This window comes from Sus scrofa, chromosome 8, assembly GCF_054392235.1.
Source record: "Sus scrofa isolate SSC_HxYL_T2T_F1_AM1 chromosome 8, Sscrofa_HxYL_maternal_Yorkshire_Landrace_v2.0, whole genome shotgun sequence".
In the NCBI taxonomy this organism is placed as follows: domain Eukaryota; kingdom Metazoa; phylum Chordata; class Mammalia; order Artiodactyla; family Suidae; genus Sus; species Sus scrofa.
In genome coordinates this window covers 123,312,533-123,336,959 of record NC_139390.1, presented here as the reverse complement: position 1 = coordinate 123,336,959, position 24,427 = coordinate 123,312,533, and the positions used below count along the sequence as shown (strand labels likewise).

At 39.2% G+C, this 24,427-nt stretch overlaps 1 protein-coding gene across 3 annotated transcripts in view; it reads left to right on the top strand.

The window, feature by feature from the left end:
- The window catches only part of LOC146401023 (uncharacterized), a 395,912-nt gene that overhangs the window by 258,223 nt on the left and 113,262 nt on the right, over positions 1 to 24,427 (top strand). The window lies entirely within an intron of this gene.

Sequence of the window (24,427 nt, the reverse complement as noted above, 5' to 3'; positions counted from 1 at the left end):
CATAGAGAGCTTTTAAAAATCTAGGCTTGTTCTATTCTTCTGCTAATACTTCATCTATTTCTCTGCTTTTTATTCAAGATCAGAGAAGAACATTTTTCATTCTGTGATCTTCTTCTGAAAACTCACCCAAATATAGCAGCTCTTCCTATCTCCCTCCTTCTGTCTGCCTGGCTTGTTCGTTCAGTCAGTCATTCAATTATTCAACACAACTATATTGAGCATCTATCTACCAAGTATCAAGCCCTGCTCTAGGTGCTGAAAATGCACGATGAATAAGTCATCTCCTAATGCTCCTCTTTTCTTCTCATTACAAACTCAGTCTTCATTTTAGAGCCACTCTTTCCCCATCTTCTCTATTTCTACTTACTATCCTATTTAGGTTAGTGATTTGCAATTTGGTTCAGTACTTTGCAGATGTGCTTCTTCCTTCAATAAATATATTGTTAAAACACTTAACCAGCTCAAAATTAATTACTAAAATATTTATTCAGTGGTTTCTTCCAAAAAAACACACCAGGCAACACCAATGGTTTGGGACAAAGGACTTTTACTTCACTCAGCGATATTAACTTTAATGTCTCCATCATTAACAGTTTAGGCAGTTCTGGACTGTACAGAGGTTATCCTCCATTCTGAAGAAGAGATTTCCAAGCCTGCTTTGGAGACGATTCTAAATCCAAAATTATCCTTTGGACTGAGATCCATTTTCCAAACTAAATGTGATGGACTTAAATAGTATCCAGAAACTATTTATGAAACTTTTATTTCCTAAGTTCATCCATTCACTCTTCCTTTACAAATGGCCATCTTGTAAACTCTTTGCACCAAATTTCAATTCATATGTTGGTGTGCCAGATGAATAAGGCCTATAGTTTGCCCTTGGAGTTCTTACAGGATGAAAGATAAGTAAAATGACAAGACTTAGAAGAGCGAAACAATGAAAGCATTTATGGAGAATAGAAGCTACATATACAGTGTTACACACATACAGCTTTTTCTGAAGGTGAGTGATATTGAGCTGATTTTTAAAAACTAAGTCATAGTCTCAGAGATTTACCTGAGTAGGATGGTAAGGCTAAAGGAACAATTCAAGTTAAAGTCATATTCAGGGAATTATGTATAACAATGACCAATATACAGTGCGTGGTGTAACTAGGGAAGTAGCTTGACAAAATTGAACATTTATTTCCTCAAGAATTGATAATGAAATATCTTATATACTAGTCATGATACTGTGATTTGTAAGAAACAAATGGTCATTCAGATGACCTAAATATATTTCTCATATATATCTGGTCTTTATCTACAGTTCTGGTTTATAGCTCCCCAAATCCCTGGAATTAAGTGTTGAGAATGCTTAAGGTGTCTTTTGTTATGCTAATGAGATGAGGTTTGGAAAGCAACTGAGGGTGAGGGCTGGTTGCCAGGAGAATCATGTGAACAGATCATCTCATCTCATCATGTGGTCATCGGATTTCCAGGGATGGGAGAGGGGCTGAATGTTAATCAATTGCCATTGGCTAATGAGTCAGTCAATCATGATTATGTAACGAAGCCTCCATAGCCCCACCCCCCACCCCCGCAAAATAAACCTTTTTTGTTGGGGAATCGGAATGCTTCCATGTGTCACTGAGCCAGGTCCACACTCCAAGAGCACAGAAGTTACTTTGTTCAGGACCTCATCAGATGTATCTCCTCATCTGGTTCTTGATTCATATTCTTTAATAACCTTTCATAATAAATTGATAATCAAATGAGTTAATGGGTTTTCCTGAGTTCTGTGAGCCACTCTAGCCATTAATTAAATGCAAAGAGGGAATCATGGGGACCTCTAATTCATAGTCAGTTGGTCAGAAGTATAGGAAGTAACTTGGGCTTGTAACTGGTGTCTGAGTGGAAGATGGTCTTGTGGCACTGAGCTCTTTACCTGTTGGAATCTGATTGTATCTCTGGGTAGATAGTATCAGAATTGAGTCAAATCCTTGGACACCCTATTGGCATCCAAGTGTTTATAAGACTACTCACATATAGACCCACACCCACACATATACACTGGAACTGGATCTAGAACCCCCTTTTCACTAGTCAAGAAATTATACTTTGATAAATAATAGGCATCCTTTGAAGACTTTTAACAAGGCAAGTAACACGAATAGAACTGGTTTTATGGTAGTTTGAGGGATGGGTGACAACTAGTTTTGAATTTTTAGAGTAAGAGATGGGATGAGTTCTCCATTTCCCTGGCTTTTCCAGAACTGATCATGACATGGTAGGTAAGAAGTAATTCTGGTACCTCCTATATTGGAAAGTGTCCCACAGATTTGCATTTGATAATGCCGAGAAACTTCTGATAGATATTAGTATACCAGCCTTCAGAATCTAGATTAGCAATTCTATTTTCTCTATGCATAGACTTTCTTTTCTATTTCTGATTTCACTCGTGCTTAATAGAGACATGATTCTCTTCAGTCATCCCTATAACATCATTTGCTGGAGAAATCGCTTGATGACCAACACTGCTATAAACAAAAACACGAGGATTGTATCAGCACCATTAATGAAAATAGTTCTCTCAATATTTAATCAATTTTTTCCAATACTTCAGCCCCTTTTTTCCCATACAAAGATTAATATTAACTTGATAAAATGTAAAGCATTTTTAATTTAAATATATGTATTTTAAAATTTCATTTATGCAGAGATTTTTGTGAACTTTGCTCCCTCTCCATCTATCCTAGCATTTCTTGGAATGAGAAGGAAACTTCTGGACAAAGGTTGTGTATTCCCAAATAAAAGGGGAGGGACCTGAGGAGCAGAAGTCACTGACCATTCTTCCCATAAATCCCCAGGATTTATGCAGTCCAGTTCTTTTATGCTGTTTTTTTGTTTGTTTGTTTTTTGTTTTTTGTTTGTTTTTTGTCTTTTGTCTTTTTAGGGCTTCACCCGCTGCATATGGAGGTTCCTAGACAAGAGGTCGAATTGGAGCTGTAGCCGCTGGCCTACACTACAGCTCATGGCAACGCCTTAACCCACCAAGTGAGGCCAGGGATTGAACCTGCATCCTCATGGTTCTTAGATTCATTTCCACCAGCCACAACAAGAACTTCTGAGTCCAGTTTTTTTTTTTTTTTTTTTTTTTCTTTTTTTTCTTTTTGCCATTTCTTAGGCCGCTCCCCTGGCACATGGAGGTTCCCAGGCTAGGAGTCTAATCGGAGCTGTAGTCATCGGCCTACGCCAGAGCCACAGCAACGTGGGATCCGAGCCACGTCTGCAACCTACACCACAGCTCACGGTAATGCCGGATCCTTAACCCACTGAGCAAGGCCAGGGATCGAACCTGCAACCTCATGGTTTCTAGTCGGATTCGTTAACCACTGCATCAGGACGGGAACTCCGAGTCCAGTTTCAATGCTTGCCTTTACCCAGAAATTCAGTGACTAAAGTGGAGATCATGTTGATTTGAGACATATGATAGCATACCAAAATAATTCCCTTGGAGTTACTTATAATAAATCTTTTATCCTCTTATTGCTCAAAGACTTTTTTGTTGTTGTTGTTGTTGTTTTCCTGAAACTGCTCCTATCTCATCTCTTAGTATTACTCCTTTGTAGTGTGCAGTTTGGTTTCTGATAGGGCACACTCTGTAAAACTATCACCTCTACACACTGATGTTTTCATTTCACATGGTACCCAGCCCTTCACATGGTTCGAAGCCCTGTCTTCAAACCTGGTCAGAGGCACAGATGTCAAGTGGTAAAAGTATTCTCATTCAAGGTCATTGATCAAAGTAAAAGTCTTACATAAATCAATCTTGTAGAAAGAAAAAAAGAAAAAAACAATCTGTGAAATTTGGTGTCATCTGTGAAAACTGTTTTGTTGAATTTGTATGAAAATATCTTAAATTCAGGTTCTAGAATGATGTTTACTTCTACCAGCTTTAGCACACCTGAAGATGTAGGTCCTGAGAAAGATTTCCATTAATAGAAACACTAGAGTATCTGTTGCTGTGACCAAACACTTCATTTAAAAACAGTTCTGACATGTTAAGTTCAAAATATGTCTAAATGTAGAAGAAAAAAGTTTGGTCATGCAAAGGACTCAGATTTAAAACCAGAAGTGTGGGTGAATGAAACCAGGCTTCCTTAAAAGCACATGGGTAATAAAATATGAGAGTTATATTTTCTAAGTAATATTAATTAATATCCATTAAGAAGGAAAAATAGAAGTGAGAGAAGTTATTTTTAAAAAGATAAATAGGAAGTTTTTTCTTCATCAGCAATAATATTGTGAAAGTAGCCATCTTTTCAATGGAAGTACGTTATCACGGGATCTTTGATAACTAGGGAAGAAAGAGAAGAAAGGTACCTTGTCTATATATTTCTATTCTGAGATGGAAATGGGAAAGATAAGAATACAAAATCATTTAGAAACACAGCAGGAATATAGAAGCCTTGGGACAAGTTGCCCTTTCACAAGTACTAACTGGATAGAGAGACCCAAGTAAGAGGTCAATGGCTTTTCTCTAATAAGGAGCTGAAAAGAATAATGAGGTGATGCCTGAAGCAAAACCTGCAGGAGCCAGGCTCTGCATGTCATAGAAATATTAGCAATTGTGAGCAGAACAGCAAATAGGTTCAATGCAATGCAAAGGACAATAGATCAACATTTCAGGTTTGACTGAAACAGAAATTAAAAATAGATTAAAAACACACTTGTATATAGGTATTGGTATTTCTTCCAGTCTTGCCTCCAAAATCTAAAAAAACAAAAACAAAACCTCAAATGTAATTGGCAAAATAGAAATTATATTACTGTCATCTAAATCAAAATTAACGGTGAGAGGTGACATCACATGTGTGTGTGTGTTTAAAGAACTCATACTCTAGTCTGAGTATGCATTTTTTCATTCATCACAAGTAATCACACTAGGATTACTGAATTCCATGATCTGTAGCCAATTCTGTCTACTCAGGATCAGCTACCTGCATTGCAGGAGTTGTGCCTAGAAGGAAGTGATCAACCTAAGTTGAAAACACCTTATTTTTGTAATGGCATTGACAAAACTACTGTCATTTTTGAAACTTAGAATTAGGTTTTGAAAGTTTTAACGTCCACACACAACAATGTAAAAAGAGAGAGATGGTGGGGAGAGTCTCCCCCTAACTAGGGGGAAAAGTCATTCTGATAAATGTTCTTAATGTTAGTCATCAAATTGGAAGTGACCTCCAGCCATACAACATGCAGTCAGAGGCAGGGAGCCATAGCTCAGATCTTCCCAATGTCCAATGGTAACTAGGTCTGTTCAAAGGAATTGCATTCCCTCCAGCTTGTCTTAATCTACAAGTACTCCCCAAGGACTAAATCTGACCTAGAAACTTTTGGAACACAGATGGTTAGGAAGGTAGGTACATCATTCAAGGTGAGCCGTCCTTTCTGTCCATGAGAGCACTCAGCATCCTACTTCTGACTAAAAGAATTATGTCTAAAACTCCAAGCCTACTCCTTCCCTCTGAGCAAACTCACTTCCTATTTGCATTGGGCTTTACTCTCTGTTCCCTATCCCTTTCCATCTGGAACCTTAGGCTATAACATGGCCACATACTGCAAATGCTGGCAACCTGGAACAGGAGGGAATTAATGCTCTGTTGGTACACGTTGAACAGTAAACAGAGGGATCCAGAAGACAACTTCCTCTTCCTTCCTCCCCTTTTCAGCCTGTACAAGAAACCACGGTTCCACGCAGACACTCCAGAGCCATCCCCAGAGACCAGATAAATGTCTGTGTTTTCTTTTGAAGCTGTGGCCACTTCAGTAACATCATGTTCCACTTGCTTTCCCTTTGTCTCTTCCTCAATTCCCTTTTCCCTTCATTCTTGCTGCCCTTGAATGATACTCTACAGTAACGTACTAGCATCTAAGTTTCTAGTTTTGCCTCAGAGTCATTCTGTCGTCTAAGGCTAAACAAGGATGCCTGATAAACTTCATCATTTTGTTGTGCCATCATGAGCAGAAGCTACAGGACCATGGTAATATCTAATCAAAAGTCTTTAACTCATTTAGAACACTGTGAATCAAGTGTATCTCTACTCCTTTATGCAAAAGGAGGAAGAAGCACAAACACATGGTTTTCAGAGTTGGATTTACAGACAAGACAGATGTTACCCTGACTTTATCATCAGGAAAGAACAAGAAGACTTGGACATATCTTAATTTAGGAAAACAGTCATTGCCTATTCATCTTATATGTTTATGTGAGATGAAAAAAAATCATTACACTGTGGTCCTGAAAATATGAGGCCCCATAAGAGACTTTCCTGAAGTTCACCTCTAATACTTCTACATATAAATTCTAGATATATGAAAGTTCTCCAAATACAACACTATAAAACTCTCAGACTTCCATGTCTTTACACAGGCTACTCCTCCCTCAAATGTCCTACACACACACACTTTCCACTCTGAATACTGATGATTCAGATAAAGACCTTTTTGGGGACTGCCCCAACTGTCTCTCCTTCCCATTGCAAAATCAAGTGTTCCAGCCTCCATGTCTATAACCTATTTATACTTCTATTCCAACACCTAGCTCACAGAGAGCACCCATCAGCCTGCTGTTCCCTTAATAGGGGAATAGTGGGAATTCCCTAAATTTTCAGATTGTATTGCTTTTATCTTTATATCTCCCATATGTCGCATAACCTGTGAGATGTGATAAGGACTCGGTAAAAAGGAACCCAGGAAAGGGCAAAAGAGGTGAATGAGGACAAAGAGGAGAAGGAAAGAAGAACATGGGAATGTACATGATGTCTCCTTCGGGTCCCTTTTTGCCCCAAATTTTGGATTTGGAGAATCCAAAGTTAACATAATGCTAACCTATTTTTGAAAATTTTAGGAAACATTATAATATTTCATGCACTATACCACAAAGTAGTTTGTCAATCCACTGGAGATTGTTTTTTTTTTATGATTGAAGCATGCTTTCAATAGTACAGTTAAAATCAATAAGGTTTCTTTCTAGAAACTTGTTTTAAGGGAAATTGTCCTGAAACCCTTTAGATCTTTAAACTAACATATATTTGTACTTAAATCCTGAAGTTTGAGATGGGGAAAAAGGACACTATGAATTAGAATAGATCACTGTGTAACTTCTGATAAGCCTGCTAATCCTATAGATGAGACAGAAACTTGTAAATACAGTGTTTTTAATAACAGATTTGATTGGGCACTAACAGACAAATTTCCTCATGATCTTTAACCTCAACGGAGTTGACCCAGATGCATGGAAATCTCTCCTGAGGGAAACAGTTGTGCCAGGTCCATGGTCTCAAACACAGTGAGATAAGCGTGTTTCCAGAATGGGACTGTGGTGCCCTGACATCGTTTAAAGGCTGAGGAGGCAATTACTATTTTTGATTGTGTTAACCTGTGTATAATTATGTAATTACCAATGAAATTTAGGCAAAGCATTACTTACCTAAATCATTAACTTGAACAATTGACAAGCTGCTTTGATTAGTATTTTCGTAGCGTTACGATAATATACTTTTATCAGCTTCCATATGATTAGTTATGATTGGGAATTTACTTATGCAAAATGTTTTTGCTGCCTGTTAGGAGAAACAGAGCTGGAGAGTGAGGGCAGAGGAGTCACATTCCCTCGCGGTTCAACTCAGGATACGTCAATGATGAGGAAACACAGAAGAGGTCCTCATTAACACCCCCCAAATGGCATATAATTTTAGTGTCGGCTTAGAAGAGCATCTAGAGCATTCCACCTGGGAGAACCCAGCTCTCCTTTGGCAAATGAGCCTAACAAGGACATCAGTGTACATGGCATTGACTCAGACTGTCACAGGTGACTCCCGACTTGGCCAGGCAGCCCCACTAACAGCACTGATCAGTGCAGCTGCTCTTGTAAGGAAAATGCATGTCAATATATTTGTTATTTACTTTCTAGCAGAAACCTAGCAGCTGCAGCAATTTTTGAGAGAATTCTCTGACACGTCTCATTTCCTATCAGTCTTCAGTGCTAGTGGCTGTACACACACACGTTCCCATTAGGCTAACATCTCTGAATGCAGCTAGCTATTGGAAGAGAAAATCCTTTAATTTCTTGGCCATGACAGGGCTGCGTGATGCCAAATTTCAGCTCTCTGTGGAAGACAGAAAGTCCTCGGGACATGAAGCCTTTCTTGTCTCCCCGGGCAAATTGGCTGGGCTCCTGTGTTTGAAGGAGGTGATTACAAAAAGTGGCTTAGAGAAATTTTGAAGTAAAATTAAAAATAAAAAAGATCCCACCAGCTACTATGCATGTATTGTCTCTCCCTTTTAAGGGAAAGTGTTTGGGGTGGAGATAGGAGTCATGGAAAGAGGCTAACACAAGTAACACATTCTAATTTGGAATGAAAAAGCAAGTGCATGATTTGCCATTGAGATCGGAAGGTGAGACCACCCTTCTGAAAGAATTTACAGAGCAAAACGACCCTTAGCTCTAGTTATTCTTTCCTCCTCCTCTGCATTTTTATGATGTTGTATTCTATTGAAAAAAAAAATGCCTGGAAAGAAATAGTTTCATATGACGGTGATGGTCATTTATTGTCTCCCTACCTGGAAAAAAAAAAAAAAAAACTTTCTAAATGCAGTTTGTTTGTCAAGAGGAGCAGAGAATGTTGTGCCACGTGAGAGATTTTTTTCTTTATCAGATTAGGTACGTCAAACTTCACAATCACAAGTATTTCTCTTTCAAACTCAGACACCTCTGTTGCCGTGCTCATAAGCATGAACATCTGCTCCATCTTTCACAATAAGACTTTTCCTTACAGGCTACTGTCTTTGAGGTCATAAGCTTCATTATAATGTTTCTAAACCTTTACTATTGACCATACATGAATCAATGCCACTCCCTCACTGTGTCTTTCATTTTTTCGTATCTCTAAACATTATTTCAATGGAGAACTTTTACACAAATTTTAAATACCATCCACCCTTATAATTTTTCTTCTACTTGGTACTAATTCTGCCTATCTTTACCATGACTTTCTAATAGTTCTTATCAACTTAAGAAATATCTACCTCTGGAAATTTGGAGACTGAACCCTACTGTACATCTCTTCTCTGATAACATTGTAAATTACCTACCTACTCCATTATGCAAAGAAGGAATGTTCTGTGATGCTTTAGCATATTCTTTTGCTAAGTAAAGATCATTCCTAACTTTTTATTATTAATTATTTTTGTATCTCCTTTCCGCAGCCTGCATAGATATGAATGCTTGTGGCACATTAGGGAGACAATATGCATTTCCTCTGTCAAAGGGTGCTTGCCCAACAATGCAAAATACCAGGAGTATTTTGGAAAAAGGAGTCAGAAGTCACCTGGGTATTGTAGGTAAAATGAGTGTCTTCCTTCGTGGGCACATCATATTCAATAAGGCCATTTTGCAGCCTAAAGAACAAAGCCATTTGTCTTTCTTTCCATTCTTCCCCCTTCCCCAACTACAACACATTTGAATCCAACCCCCCAGCTGAAACTCAGGTAGGAGGTGATGTTCAGGGTGGGTCAGGATTGGGAGATGATGGGCATTTGGAGTGAAGACAGATTTGGGGATATTATGAGAAGCAATGTGAGACCCAGCGAAGGGAGGAAGGGGATAGACTCTGGGATGCTATACAACAAGGAGCCTCTTTGCGCATATTGCTTGGCAACAATAAGATGTAATTATATTTTAATGCAGCTATTTGGGACATTAATATGACTGTGTCAAAAACAAAACCATCCAAATCTCTAATCCAAGCTTGCTTTATTGTGATGGCCATCCTTCACATGGTAAGATGTTTACCAACACCTACAGCTTCTGCCCACTAGATGCCAGTAGCCTTTCATTCAGTTGTGACAACCAAGATAGTCTCCAGGCACAGCCAAATGTCTCCTGCCTGAAAGGCAAAACTTCCATTCAAGAACTGCTGTTCTCAGTATCTTAAAATGTCTCCCTCTTTATGTTTGACTTCACAAGCATCCCTGGTTTTCAGAGCAATTGTCCTTCAAGTTTGAACACTCCCTATCCATGACCCATTAGTAATGGTTAAGCAGTCATATGGTTAGTTAGCCACATGATCAGAAAAGGAAGTTGATGTCCCAGTTTGTCACAGATTTACAAAGACCCGGTCAGAGCTCTGTTCTCCACAATAGACAAAACCTAGACAGTAAGCAAGCAAAGCAGGCCTGTGTCTCCACGTTATACTTCTGGAACATTCTTGCACAGGCACATGGTTCTCTTTGCCAATAGAACATTCCTCTTTACATTTAACATGCCTTTAGCAAAAATCTCAAGAATGGTTGAGGCTGGAATCCAGAAAAAGCAAAAGACTTTCTCTTAGAGCCTGCCAGTTTTTCTCACAGAACAATAGAGTAGTCTTGTCTCTAGATGAAAACAAGATTATTTCTACTTTAGCAAACTCAAAGGTCTGTGATAAGTTTCTCCTTTGTTTAAAAATTAACCATGAGCCCTTTCATATTTCTGCAATTCTTAGTAATATGGCCTTTGCTTAAGAGGTCCAAAAAGAATTGTCTAAGGACAGCAAAATCTACCTAATAGAGTTTTATTAGAGTTTTATAAGCGGTAGACTTGCTTTCAGATTTGAAAGATGTATTACTATCAAGCTTAGAGAAACAATACATTTTCCATAATTTTACATTTCCAAGGATATGCTGGCCTTCCTTTTTCTGATCTCATAAACTTTTCTAAATTTCTTAGGAAATGAAAGATTCTAAAAATCATGAAAGTTCCTGTTATTTCCTAAACAGCATGCAAAGCTGTTGCATAATCTCAGAAAAAGATAGACAGGACAGACCTTACAAATATATTTTAAAGCTCTGAAATGTAGACAAGAATATGTAAATTGAAAGTAAATTTATTTTAGTGAACTGGCAAGAAGGGAAAAAATATAGGGCCATATGTTACCATCAGTTTTGCTATGCATATTTGGGGGGAAAAAAGTTTCTTAAGCCAGGCATTTTCAGTCCATAAAATGCCTTCCATAGGTAACCACAAGCTGGCAGAAGTAGTGGGCAAGTATGGAAAGTTAGAAATGAGGACAATGCTTTTGTTGGTGGCTGAGCAGAATTGGGAATGTGGTCTAAGGGGAAAGGGGATGAGGGTATGATCATTTTACGTAAGTGAAAATGCTATCAGTGAGTGAGGAAACATTTCCCTGGAAGCAGAGTTCTTTGTTTCACCTCCTTTCCCCTGTTGGTCTCCATACTCACAGAGGAGCAATTCTGAAAATCACCTACAGTGTAAAAACTATGGACTCCACTCACCTCCCTGTTCTAGGCACTAAGTGATTTCTTCTTTCAGGCTTTGCTTCAATAAAAATAGCACAGTCCACAGCAGGTCAGTTTGAGTTCTAGCCACAGGTACAGATAATAAATTCTGTGGATTTTAATATAAATAATATGCTGTCTGAAAGCAAGTTGTCTGTTCTGACTATAATCTGCAGTGCTGTAACAGTCTGGCATATGATAGGTGCTCAGTAATTTTTATGAATGAATGAATATCATAAACAATAATTACTTTGGGCATGACACCAGGAGCTTATGTATTTTAAATTAATAATTATCTTTCTCTGCATATGTGTTTGGTGTGTGTGTGGTTATACTTGGACTCTGCACATTTCCATGACAGATTAAAGATTGCTCAATGATGACATGGTTTTATGTGTGTTCTCTCTTCATAGCATGTATGAGAGTTTGGGGTTGGTAGATGCGGACTATTACATTTAGAATGCATGGGCAATGAGGTCCTACTGTACAGCACAGGGAAATGTGTCCAGATTCTTGGGCTAGAACATGACAGAGGATAGTATGAGAAAAAGAAATTATATACGTGTGTGAGAGAGAGAGAGACTAGGTCACTATGCTGTACAGCAAAAATAGGCACAACACTGTAAATCAACTAGACTTTAATAAACAAATTTTTTAAAAACAAAATGAAATAGTTGAATTACTTGGGGAAAAAAAAAAAAAAAAAAAAAAAAAAAAGCATTTTCCCATGGCTTGTTATAAATGGATTCAGAGGACAGAATCCCAGCTATTTTAGAAGATAGAATTCTGTTTTCTAACTAAGACCATAAGCAGACAAGTGACTGAATCTAAACTTCTATTCCTTAATCTATGAAGTAACAGTAACACAGCTCTCATAGGATTCCTGTGAGGATTAAATGAATTGATAGACGTGAAATTCCTTGGCAGAATGTAAAGTACTAGATAAATAAAAGTAGCATTACTCATGTTATTCTCCAAGAACAAAGAACACGGGTGAATATTAAGTTCATTCACATATTAGCAATGATACAATCTCTTGAACTCCAACAAGTTGAAAGGTTTCAAGGCTCCAAATCCAGGTAGCCAACAGTGCTAGGTTCCAAGGCTAATTGTAGCAGATTTGTTGTGAGACTAGCAAGAATTCTTGAGTTTTTCGTACCTCAGTAACATCAAATGAATAATGGGGCCCTCTGAAATTTCTCTGAGGTTCTTTTCTGCAAGCCCAAACTTGAGAAAAGTATTGGGGGGAAAAGGGGGAGTATGGTTGGTCACTTCTTGTGCTCGGCTCACAGCTTCCTAGCCCAGCTTTCATTCTGGTTGTGACTGCAGTAACCAGTTTCCCTCAGTTGTAACCTCACTGCACAATACAAACTCCTCAGGAAACCCATCAGCCACTCATACATGGGCAGCTGGGAAGCACAAGGAAGTCAAAACCCAGTGAGGAAAACTTTCAACAATGGAGAACAAGGGCCAATGGGGAAAACAAACAAACAAACAAAAAAACCCCTCCTTCTCAAGTAGTTTCTGAGGTGATGCCTTGGGGCTTCTCGTAGGGTCCTGGTGGATGAAACCCCAGCTCCCCTCAGTGGTGACCAACTCAAGATTACATCCTTTTTTTTTTCCTATTTCTTTGGGCCACTCCCACGGCATATGGAGGTTCCCAGGCTAGGGGTCTAATCAGAGCTGTAGCTGCCAGCCTACACCAGAGCCACAGCAACGCGGGATCTGAGCCGCATCTGCAACCTACACCACAGCTCACGGCAATGCCAGATCCTTAACCCACTGAGCAAGGCCAGGGACTGAACCCGCAACCTCATGGTTCCTAGTCAGATTCGTTAACCACTGCGCCACGACGGGAACTCCAAGATTACATCCTTACCTGCTTTCCTTCTTCCCTGTTTCATGCCTTGTAACCCCTTGGGATCACTTTCCATATTAAGCTACCTGAACACAAGCCTTTCTCTCATGCTATGTTTTGTTGGTGGATCACAGACAAAGAAACAAATGGCCTTGGGAAGCAGAACCTCAGGATGGGGTTTGGAACAGAGTCATTCACCAAACAGAAAGAGTAGCAGATGAAGACCTGCTAACCTTTGGAATGCAGCACCATCATCATTATTGAGCTAGCATCAGACTTTCATTGAGAGGCTGTATCAGTCATAGGAACCCCAAGGAAATACTTAGAGAGACTCTTGTCTTCTGCATCTGCAAAGCAGACTTTGCTTGAAATTTGAGCCCTGGATTTAATTTAAGCAGACTGAATGGATGGGTTAAATAACATTTATATACCAATGTCAGAGACATGATAGAAAAATCAGTGGCATTCCAAGACCCAAGATGGGGCCATTTTCTACCAGAACGTTAGACTGTAAAGCTGCATGAAAGAAAATCTATTGACATTGAAGCAGTAGCATTCATGTTTTGGGATTTAACATTTGAGCAAACAAATCTAGAACCAGTCTCAACATGCTGGCACCATGATTATGTAAATAACATGGAGATATCAGAACTGCCTTAGCAGACGATTGAGGAAGGAATCATAAGCTTCTTCAAAAAAAAAGCCAACTAAAAGAGTTCTCTGGTGGTGCAGTAAGTTAACTATTTGGCATTGGCATTGTCACTGCTGCAGCTCAAGTCGCTGCTGTGGCACAGGTTTGATCGCTGGCCCAGGAGCTTCTGCATGTCATGGGCACAGCAAAAAAAAAAAAAAAAAGAAAATAACAGAATGATTTTTTTCAATGTGAAACCAAAAGAATCTATACCAATGATCCTGCAACATCAACAAAATTCTGGGGATCAAAAAAGGACTAGAGCAAGCCAAAACATCACCAAACCCTAACCTAATCCTGTAAGATAAAGATAAGTTGTTGGAACTTGCACTTTCACTACTAGGGTAGATGTACAGTATATAATACGCCTATTTGGATGTTGGAGACAGGGTACACTGCATGTGGGAATACTTCTCAAGTCCATTTATCTGATGACACAGAGGGTTGTCAGTTTTGCGTAGATTTCAGTGGCAAGGGATGGCATTACTGAAATTCCTAACTCCAGTGCAAGCTGTCCTAACCAGTGGGCCATAAAACAAATGATCCAATGGTTCTAGAGTGTCCATGGCGGGTTCTGATGCTGAACGTGGTGTCTGGCAAGTTCCATTAGTAGAGTCTTAATGCACAGAACTCTGAAAAAAAAAAAAAAAACAGTTCCTAGCTTGCTATCAAGCCTTAGTTGAAGACAAACATCTTGACCATGGAGCATAGTGAATATGCCACCAAAGCTATCCATTCTAAGCTGAGTATTATCCAAACCACTGAGCCATCGATTTGGGTAAGTGAGGCCATGATCCATTGTTAGGTGGATGGTGTGCAGGCAGGTCCAGAGAGTACAAGGAAATTCTATGGACATATGACCCAGGATCTTATGTCTCCTACTCTTGTTGCACCAGTGCTTTCTCTTTCCCCCTTTCCTAGGGCCTCATGGGGTGTTGCCAGTGGCAGAAGAGAAAAACATAGGTCATCCATGGATTATCTTGATATGCTGGTATTAGTTAAATATGGACCACAGAGGCACTACAGAGCCCCGCTCCTGGAGACCCTGAGGTGAAGGGAAAATCCCTTAAGTTCTTCTCTGCCCTGATGTTCTAAGACAGGACAGGTACATTGGAGCACTTGCAGCAGCACCCAGAATGGAGGGCTCTATTTAATAAGCCTGTACTGGACTTCTCTTGCACCCCTCCCCTGGCCTATCTTGTACCTAAGCCTTTGCTGCAGAAGCAGAGTGAATCCTGACAGCACCTCAGCTCTACTCCAAGTATCACTGGTCTTATGCTCTGGGGCTTCAATAGATTCCACAACAGTACAGGACATCTTGAGGAAGGGCCAGGCACCCAAAGGGAGCAGCCTGGAAGTGAAAGGGAGATAATGTCCCCTTAACAACCTCTTTGTTAACTTAAGAACCCTGACAAAAGAAAAGGCAACCTCAGATTAGCTAATTATAAACTCAGATCATGCTGTGAGGGTCAGAAGGCCTCCAAGGTAGTGTTTAAAGAGACCCACTAGGTACTAAGGCAAGCACAGCTTTGCAAGGGCAAGAATGTAACCGCCCTCGGGAAAGCACTTCCCAAAACAAACTACCCTCAAACAAACCCTTGCTGTAGATTCTTTTCCAGTTGGGAAGCTAGGCTAGCCCCAGACAGGTAAGACTAGGAAGCATAATTCCTTAACTAGAGACCTGGCTCTGATATTCCGTATTCATTAATGTATAGATTTAACTCAAGGAATGCTATTAAACCCTCTTACTAATGTCTTGCACCTGAGCCAAGAGATTTTGCTTTGCTTGCTTTGTAGTAATGATGGGAAGGAGAAATTCCTCAGGGAAATATGGGGGGAGAGGATAAAATTGCTATATAGGAAGCACTTCTCCAGCCTGTTACAATCTATGATGCCTGACCCTCCCCCACTGTAGACTAATTTAAACTTTTTTTTATTAAAATATAGTTGATTTACAATGTTGTGCCCATTTCTGCTGTATAGCATAGTGATCCAGTCATATATATATATACATTCTTTCTCTCATATTATCTTCCATCATGTTCTATCCCGAGAGATTGGATATAGTTCCCTGTGCTGTACAGTAGGACCTCATTGCTTATCCATTCTAAATGGAATAGTTTGCCTCTATTAACCCTGAATTGCCAATCCATCCCACTCCCTCCCCTCCTCCATCTTGGCAACCACAAGTCTGTTCTCTAAGACTGTTTTTTAACACCATACTCGGATGAAGCTGCGTCATATCTCCTCAAGGGTTTCCTGACAGTTTCTCTGTTAATTCAAGAATCCCGGTCTTCTTGGAGTTCCTGTCTTGGTGCAGCGGAAACAAATCTGACGAGGAACCATGAGGCTGCAGGTTTGATCCCTGGCCTTGCTCAGTGGGTTAAGGTTCCGGTGGGTTCGGTCCCTGGCCTTGCTCAGTGGGTGGCTATGATATGTGATGTGGATCAAGGACGCAGCTCGGATCCTTCATTGCTGTGGCTGTGATGTAGGCCAGCAGCTGTAGCTCCAATTTGATCCCTAGCCTCGGAACCTCCAAATACCTTGGGTGCGGCCCTAAAAAGCAAAAAAAAAAAAAAAAAAAAAAAATGAATCCCGGTCTTCTTATACTACCTTGACATGTCCCATGATAGATTTGAAGAGGGAACCAACAGCCTAGGTTGGTTAACCATCTTATCTGGAAGATACTTTAATTTTCAAATCAAAAATAAAATTTAACCATGTACTATCTAAATGATCTTGAGATACTCATTTATCTCAGTGTCCTCATCTGTAAAATAAAGTATTGTTATAAAGATTACACAATAGTACTTAGAGTTGTGTCTGATACATAGTCATGCTCAAAAAGTATTAGCTGTTATTATTAATGTACATGAATTAAAGTTATATAATATATATATTCAGTTGGTCTGTAATGAATAAAGGTACTTCCTGGTGACAGGCAATAGAAAGACTTACTCCAGAATTGGGAGCCAGCTCTCCAGTTAAGGAACTATGCTTCCTATTCTTATCTCTCACTATGGCCCTGACTTTGACTCTATAAAGAGTAGAAACCCAAACAGAACAGGGGAGCCCCAGGAGGGTAGAAGAATTACATCAAAAGCTTAAGACTTGCTTCAGAAGTGTAAGGTTCCCTAGAAACTTTTTCCACGTGGCGGGAAATAAAGTTAAATGAGACTGCCAGCCTTGGAAGAAGCATGGAGGGTATCAAGACCCACAGATCTCTTCAAAATTTTAAATTTAAATCAGTGTAGAATTAGAAACTTGGGCTTGGGAAATGCCCTTTTTTTTTTTTAATCACTTTTTAAATTTCCTGAGTTGTTTTCTTTTTTTTTTTTTCCTTCTCCTTAATTACCTGAAGGTTTTGTCTGCTTTGTTAGCTTTTGGGGAAAAAAAGAGTGTCTCTGTTTGAGCTGAAATGTAAACAAGATAGCAATGTATCCCCAAAGCCACCTGTGATAGCAGCAGCTCATCAAGATGAGGCACCCCCAAAGGAAGGTCAATTAGGGTGCACAGTGAGGAAGTGTGTTCCAACTGAGTGACTTGTTTAAGGCCACACAGACACCGTTTCAGATCTTAAGCCTTGGAGATTTCCATGAGAGTTTATGTAAAGGAAGCCAATGTCTTGTTTGTTTTGTTTTGTTTGCTTTTTAGGGCTACACCCGAGACATACGTAAATTTCCAGGCTAGGGGTCAAATCAGAGCTGTAGCTGCTGGCCTATGCCACAGCCACAGAAGCAAGCGATACCACAGCTCATGGCAATGCCAGATCTTTAACCCACTGAGTGAGGCCAGGGATGGAACCCATATCGCCATGGATAATAGCGGGGTTTATTACTGCTGAGCCACAGTGGAAACTCCTGTTTTGTTTTGTTTAAATTTTATTGTTAAAATAAGAATTATAAATATTTAAGGCCTCATGATGGTTTGATACACATAGACATAATGAAATGATCACTACATTCAAATCAATGAACATACCTTCTCCTCACAGGCTCACCATTTTTGTGTGGGATGAAAGCACCTGAAATGTACTCTCTTAGCAAATTTCCCATATTCAATACAGTGTGATTAACTATGCCGCACATTGGATCTCTGGACTGATTCATCCTATATTAACTGCAACTTTGAATCCTTCGACGAGCATCTCCCCATTTCCCCCACCACCTTAACCACTGTTCTACTCTCTGCTTCTATGTATTTAGCGGGTTTTTAGGGTCAACATATGAGTGAGATCATGCAGGGTTTTTTCTTTCTGTGTCTGGCTTATTTTACTTAGCATAACATCTCTCAGGTCCATCCATGTTGTTGCAAATGGCAGGATCTTAAAGGAGGCCAACCTCTCAAAACAGCATCAGCATCCGGCATCTGTCATAACTGCCATTTCTAAATGCCAAGGCCAAATATGAGGCAACACTTTCAAAATACACACAGCAGTGTAAGACTCTGTGGCCACTCTATAGTATCCTAAAATGGCACAGTCTTTTCTATAAGGAACATTTCTAATACTCATCTGTTCGTTCATTTTTGCCTGACTACTAACATGAGCATAAGCCTATGTCAGTGATGTCAATAAACAACAAAGAAAAAGTTCAAAAATTTAATCATTTTTAGATTATCCTCCACAACTGTTGCCAGTTCTTTCATGCAGTTGCTTGCCTGCATTTGTTCTTCAACCTCATGAGAAGCTACTGCCTCAGGATACCTTTTTGTTTTTTTCTTACATACACCCTCCTATCTTTACCTCCTTTCCTAGTCAGATTACATTTCTTAATCCATCGTTTAAATCCTTCTGTTGTAAAAACTCTGCAAGTCTCCTCTATTTTTCTTCCAAGAGAGTGACAACAAAAACCCTGAACTCAGAAAAATCCAACTTTCCATCCTTTGCAATTCTACCCCAGGACTGCAGAATGCCACGTGCCTCTCTCCATTCTGACAGCTGCTCTTGTTACAGACCCGAGGTTTCCAATCTTTGCTGAGTCCTCGATGCTGCCGGACAGCTATTTACATCAGGGATTCTCAACACTAGCCACATATTAGAATCCTGGGGAGCTTTTTAAAAATCCTGATACCTGGGCTTCGCCCCGGAGCAATAAAATCAGATCCTCTGGTGGCAAGATTGAGGCCTCAGTATTTTCAAAGTTCTGCCAAATGATTCTAACACATGGCCAGGGTTTAGAGCAGAGCTCTCAACCTTGGGAGCAGATAATAATCACCTAAATTATTCCAGGTACCATTCTGGGTTTCCCCCTCACATATTCTGATATAATCTGCCTAAGGTACAGTCTGGGAGTTTTGACAACTCTCCAGGGGATTCCACTGTGCAGATGGGCTAAGACAGATCCACTGGTCAGAGTCCTGGTTTCTCAGGCCTTTAACCTTTTCCTCCCAACTCACAGCAGTCGATGGCCTCGCCTCCTTCGCAGAGAAAATAGATTCTATCAGAAAAAGCTGTCTGATCCTTCCTTTCTGGCACTGATATACGTTACAGTCAACAATTAAGTAGCTTTATGGATTGTATTATCTAGTTACAATGAAACAAACTTCATATAAGGGATAAGAATCTTAAAAAAAAAAAAAAAACCTGTATAAAAATCACAACCTTTCACAAAGGTTGAAAGTTACACTGAACTGAAATATGAAAAACGGCTATAGTGGTGGAGCTGACAGTTCTCCTATACCCAGTATGAGTGCTTTGTTGGCCACTGTACAAGATGAATGACCATCCAATGCAATGTGACCAGATACCAGCCAAGAACCTTCACGTTATCAATAAACTGATTTGATATAAAGAGTAACAGTTAACATTGTTAAATACAAAACTGGTCTAATTATTGTGGCTTTAAATAATAAGCTAAGGAAAGTTGAGGGTACCACAATTAGCAAAATATTTTAAAACTAAGATTCAGTTCATCTTTATACTGCCCTTTTAAATTTATATTGCCTTTATTTTATACTATGCATATTTTACATCTATAAATAAATATACTTTTATTAGAGTCAAGTACTCAAAATATTTTTTCCTGAAGATACGTAATTTTTTTTAAAGTTGGGGGCACAAATTTACTACCAAAGTACTGACCTGAGTCACTTAGGATTTATCTTTATTCCCTCCATAGAGGCTAACTTTGAGCTTTGTATGTGGTAGAAAATGAATAACTTTCTAGAATTAATATTTTGTTCTTCTTACATATTTTAAAAGCTACTCTTTCCCATTCAGTCTATTTTTGTACATGGTGGGGATTTTGAGAAGTGTTCCCACTTGGATCAGCTAATCTATTCCCAGAATGTTGGTAGAATTGATTTTTTATTATTCCTAACTTATCCCTGATGGATGAGTGTCAAGTGCTACTTTGAATATTATTAGTAAAGGTGAATTCATTATTTCCCTTGACAATTTGCACCATCACTTAATTGTTCTCATGGTGAAAAAGTTTTCTTATATTTAACTTAAATTCCCCAGGTACAGATTAAGCTCATTACTTCCTGTTCTGCTCTCACTGACTAATGAGAATTGGTCCCTGTCCTCCTGGTAATATCCCTTAACATATTTTCAGAAACTATCATGCCTCCCCTTAGCCTTCTTTTCTCCAGATTGGGAAATTCCCAGCTCTACTAACCTTTTATCATACACTGCATCTTACCTGAATTTCTCCTATTTTGTGGGTTTCCTCTAAACTACATTTAATTTGTCCACAGAGAAATAAGGTATATTCAAGTTTAGTAATTTCCTGAAAATGAGAAAAAACAAATAGCACCATTTATAATTTACCTAATTTGATAGAAAGTAAGCATGAAATTTTACTTGGAAAATCAGTTTGCTCAAAGTTAATTCTCATTCACAGTTTCATAAAAGACCATGTAAGATTATCTGTTTCTGCCTTTATTAGAGAAAGATTTCAAGGGTCTGAAATTTTATGCAAACTTGTATGCATACACCCACATGTATAAGGTTACACGTGCAAAGTGAATTTTTCTGGAAAACACACTCATAGCTTTCATAATGAAGCTCTCCCTATTTCCAAAAGACAAAATCTGACTGGATTCTAGTCCTGAAACAAAACTAAAGTGAATAGAAAACTAACCTGTTTAATTTTTTTGTTATTCAATTTTCCTTTCTAAAAAATGAAGAAATATTATAGCAGTATACTTTAAATAAATAAAGTAATATCTGAGGGTTTTAAAAGAAATTTGAAATCAGTATTGACTCATTAACCAGGAGTTGTTCTTAGCATTATTTTCAGCGTATTTTTATCCCTCTGCACATCCTCGGTGGGGTGCTGATTCAGAGCATCCTCTTTCTGACAGTTATAACGTAGGCAGCTATATTACCAGCTGTTCTTGGCCACTCCCAAGTGTGCAATATACAGCCCTCACCTTGGTGAATGATCCCTGTATAAGGCACAAGTTCTCCATAAAGATTATTCCCAAGAAAGCAATTGAAGGAGAAAAGAATTGTACTTCCAAGTATGCTCCTACATTCTTCCCTCTACAGGTTTGGAGCACAAGGCTCTCCATCCATCTTACAACGTCCCCCATGCATCAGTCTTTGGTAGCAGAAATCCCATCATCAATATCCAATAGGGAGATAATGCTGATAAGAAGGCAGTCATCTGCAGTGCGGAGACTGAGCACACAGGGTCCCATATCCACAAGGATATGTCCAGATCCTGTATGTCTGCAGAAGACAACGAAGCCCTTTGTATTAGGCACCAATTTCCTTCTCTTTAGATCCTCTGGGCATCCTTGTTGCAGCTCTCCATATGTTATGACCAAATACACACAGATGCAACCAGGTGATGCCCCACCTTCCCCTCCCTATATTTCCATGTAAGTATCTCTGTCTTCCTATCTCAGGGCTGCCTTGTGGGCGATACCACAGGACTCTTCTCAGTTCCCATACCATGCATGCACAACCTGCAAGTATAGGGGAGATAATATGTCATGGAATAAAATTTACCAATGGATTACAAGAACTAGTGGAGAAATTATACTACTTTCTCCCCTTCCTCCCCAAGGCATGTTCAGAGATACAATTCATAGACCTCTCCAGGGTGTGGTACTATAGTCAGCTCAATACCACAGCCCCATTTTGGCTCTACTTCTTCTCTGAATTATTCCTTTCGTTCCTCACTCCTCCTTCCTGGAATTGTCCTCCCTATAAAATAACTTCATATTAGCCCTTTACTTTGGTTCTATTTTCGAGAAAATCAAGCTAAAGGGATGCTGTTAGCTCTTTCAATGAGTGATACATGATAGAAGAGCCTAAGTGTTTATTGTAATTTTCCTCACAGAATATATATTCAATACAAAAATCTCTTTCAAATTAGAGACAGGGCATCCCCTATCTTAACTAGTAAAGATAACATAGTGAACATGGTGAAAAGATCTGTTGACAATTCAACAAATCACTGAGCCTCTAGAATGTCCCAGATAGGGACTATAATGTGACTTTCTGCTCACAAGCTGAGAATGGAGAAATTTTTGTATTGTAGCATGAAATGTTAGCTAACTAATCTTAAGGACTTCCCCACCCAAGTTCTGTTACTATAGTCTTTCTAAACAGCAAGTGGAATGAATTTTAATGATCTGATATAATATAACCAAAGAAAATAAAATGTTATTTGAACATCGATCTGAATTAATAATCCTGTTAAGGAGTTCCCTTGGAAAGTCTCAGACTCCAAGTGACAGTAAAAGTAGAGCTAACACAAAGAGAAATTCTGATGGAAACAAATTCATTAGGAAAAAAAATACTGTCAGCAGTTAACAAACCCGACTAGAATCTATGAGGACATGGGTTCAATCCCTGACCTCACTCAGTGGGTTAAGGATCCGGTGTTGCCGGGAGCTGTGGCATGGTTCGCAGATGAGGCTTGGATCTCACATTGCTCTGGCCGTGGTGTAGGTCTGCCACTGCAGCTCCGATTTGACCCCTAGCCTGGAAGCTCCATATGCCACAGATGCAGGCATAAAAAGACAGAAACAAAATGCAGAACACGAGCAAAATCAAAGTTCCTCAAAGAGGAGTTCTCTTGTAGTGTAGCAGGTTAAGGATCTAGTATTATAGCAGCAATGACCCAGGTAGCTGCTGTGGTGAGGTTTGATCCCTGGCCCAGGAACTTCTCCTTGCCACAGACATGGAAAAAAAAAATCAAAGATAAGAGACATAAAGAAGTAAAATTGGTTGTCTTCGCAAAGAAATGAAAAAGAAGTGATGACTAACTTATTTTTCTGACCTTCTTACAGTGCTAATAAAAAGAGAAAGATACTAGGACAAAGGTGTTAGACAATTATAACTATTTCTAAGTGCTTTTAACTACAATTATGAATGTATTGAGTATAGTAAGGAAAACCTGCCTTGACTCATTATTTTTGAATCAAATATATATAGACATTCTATAAGAGGTGAGAATGGCACTCACTGTGTAAATGTGGGTGACTGAAGCGTTCAACAAATAAGCAAGGTTGTCTCCCAGGAAACCAGATTACATGGGTGGTTGTCAAGAGGATTTGCAAGAGCAGTGAGGTGAGGTTGAGGGCAAGGAGTATGTACTAAAGAAGCGAGAAGATTGATGACATCTAGTTTAGAATCTAAAGAGAACAGAAGGTATGAAAATGTGGCTGGAAGGCGGGGGGTGCATGAAAAGGAGAACCAAAGGGGAAAGAACAGAGGTCTGAAGTGGTTCTTCTCCAACTTTTTTCACTTTGCATTCTCCATTTGCATAATACATGCAGAGGAGACAGGAATACCAAGTATATGAGAGTCAATGCTAAAAAGGGGGGGAGGAGGCTTTATAGAAAAGACCAAGATGCAGGTTTTTAAAAATATTGTGCATGATCATGGAGATCCTCTTCCATATAAATTACCTTTCAAACACTAAGAAATGACTTTGATGAGAAGTCAAAAAGGGTTGGTAGCAAAAAGGAGAGGAAAAGGAGCTCCTTCCTTGACTGATGGGATACCTAGATAGGATGACCATGCATCCTGAGTGTGGAAGTCAAGAACAAAAGAACAACAACAACAACAACAACAAAAAAAAAAAAAAAAAAAAAAAAAAACAGGGAGTGTGATTCCTGGGAAAGTCAAGTTCCCAGGAGACAGCATCAAAGAGATATGCCCACTTAGATTGACTCACCTGGAGCCTTATGACAAAGATGCAGGTTCTAAAACTGACTTCAACGGTTCTACATTGTGAACTAACATATGTCGAAACTTACTTATTGGCCTTACAGCAACTCCCAGGTCAAATCACTAACTGTACCCACAGCCTCCCAGGCAAAATCTCCTGTCCTTTTCATCACCCTTAATCTCAGAGGAAGGTATTTTTTTCCATAGTTTTCATTCAGTTTAGTAAAACTGAACTTCTCATCTGAAGAATATTGACAGGATTAGTCTACTCTCACAAAGTTGTGTGTATATATTTGTTTAAGTACATATGTTTGTTGTAATGCAAATTGTGACTATTCCATACAAGTAAGTCATATCTAGTGGAGTCAGGGTCCACACCCAACCGTATAGAAAAATGCCTTTACATTGCTACTGGGACACAATG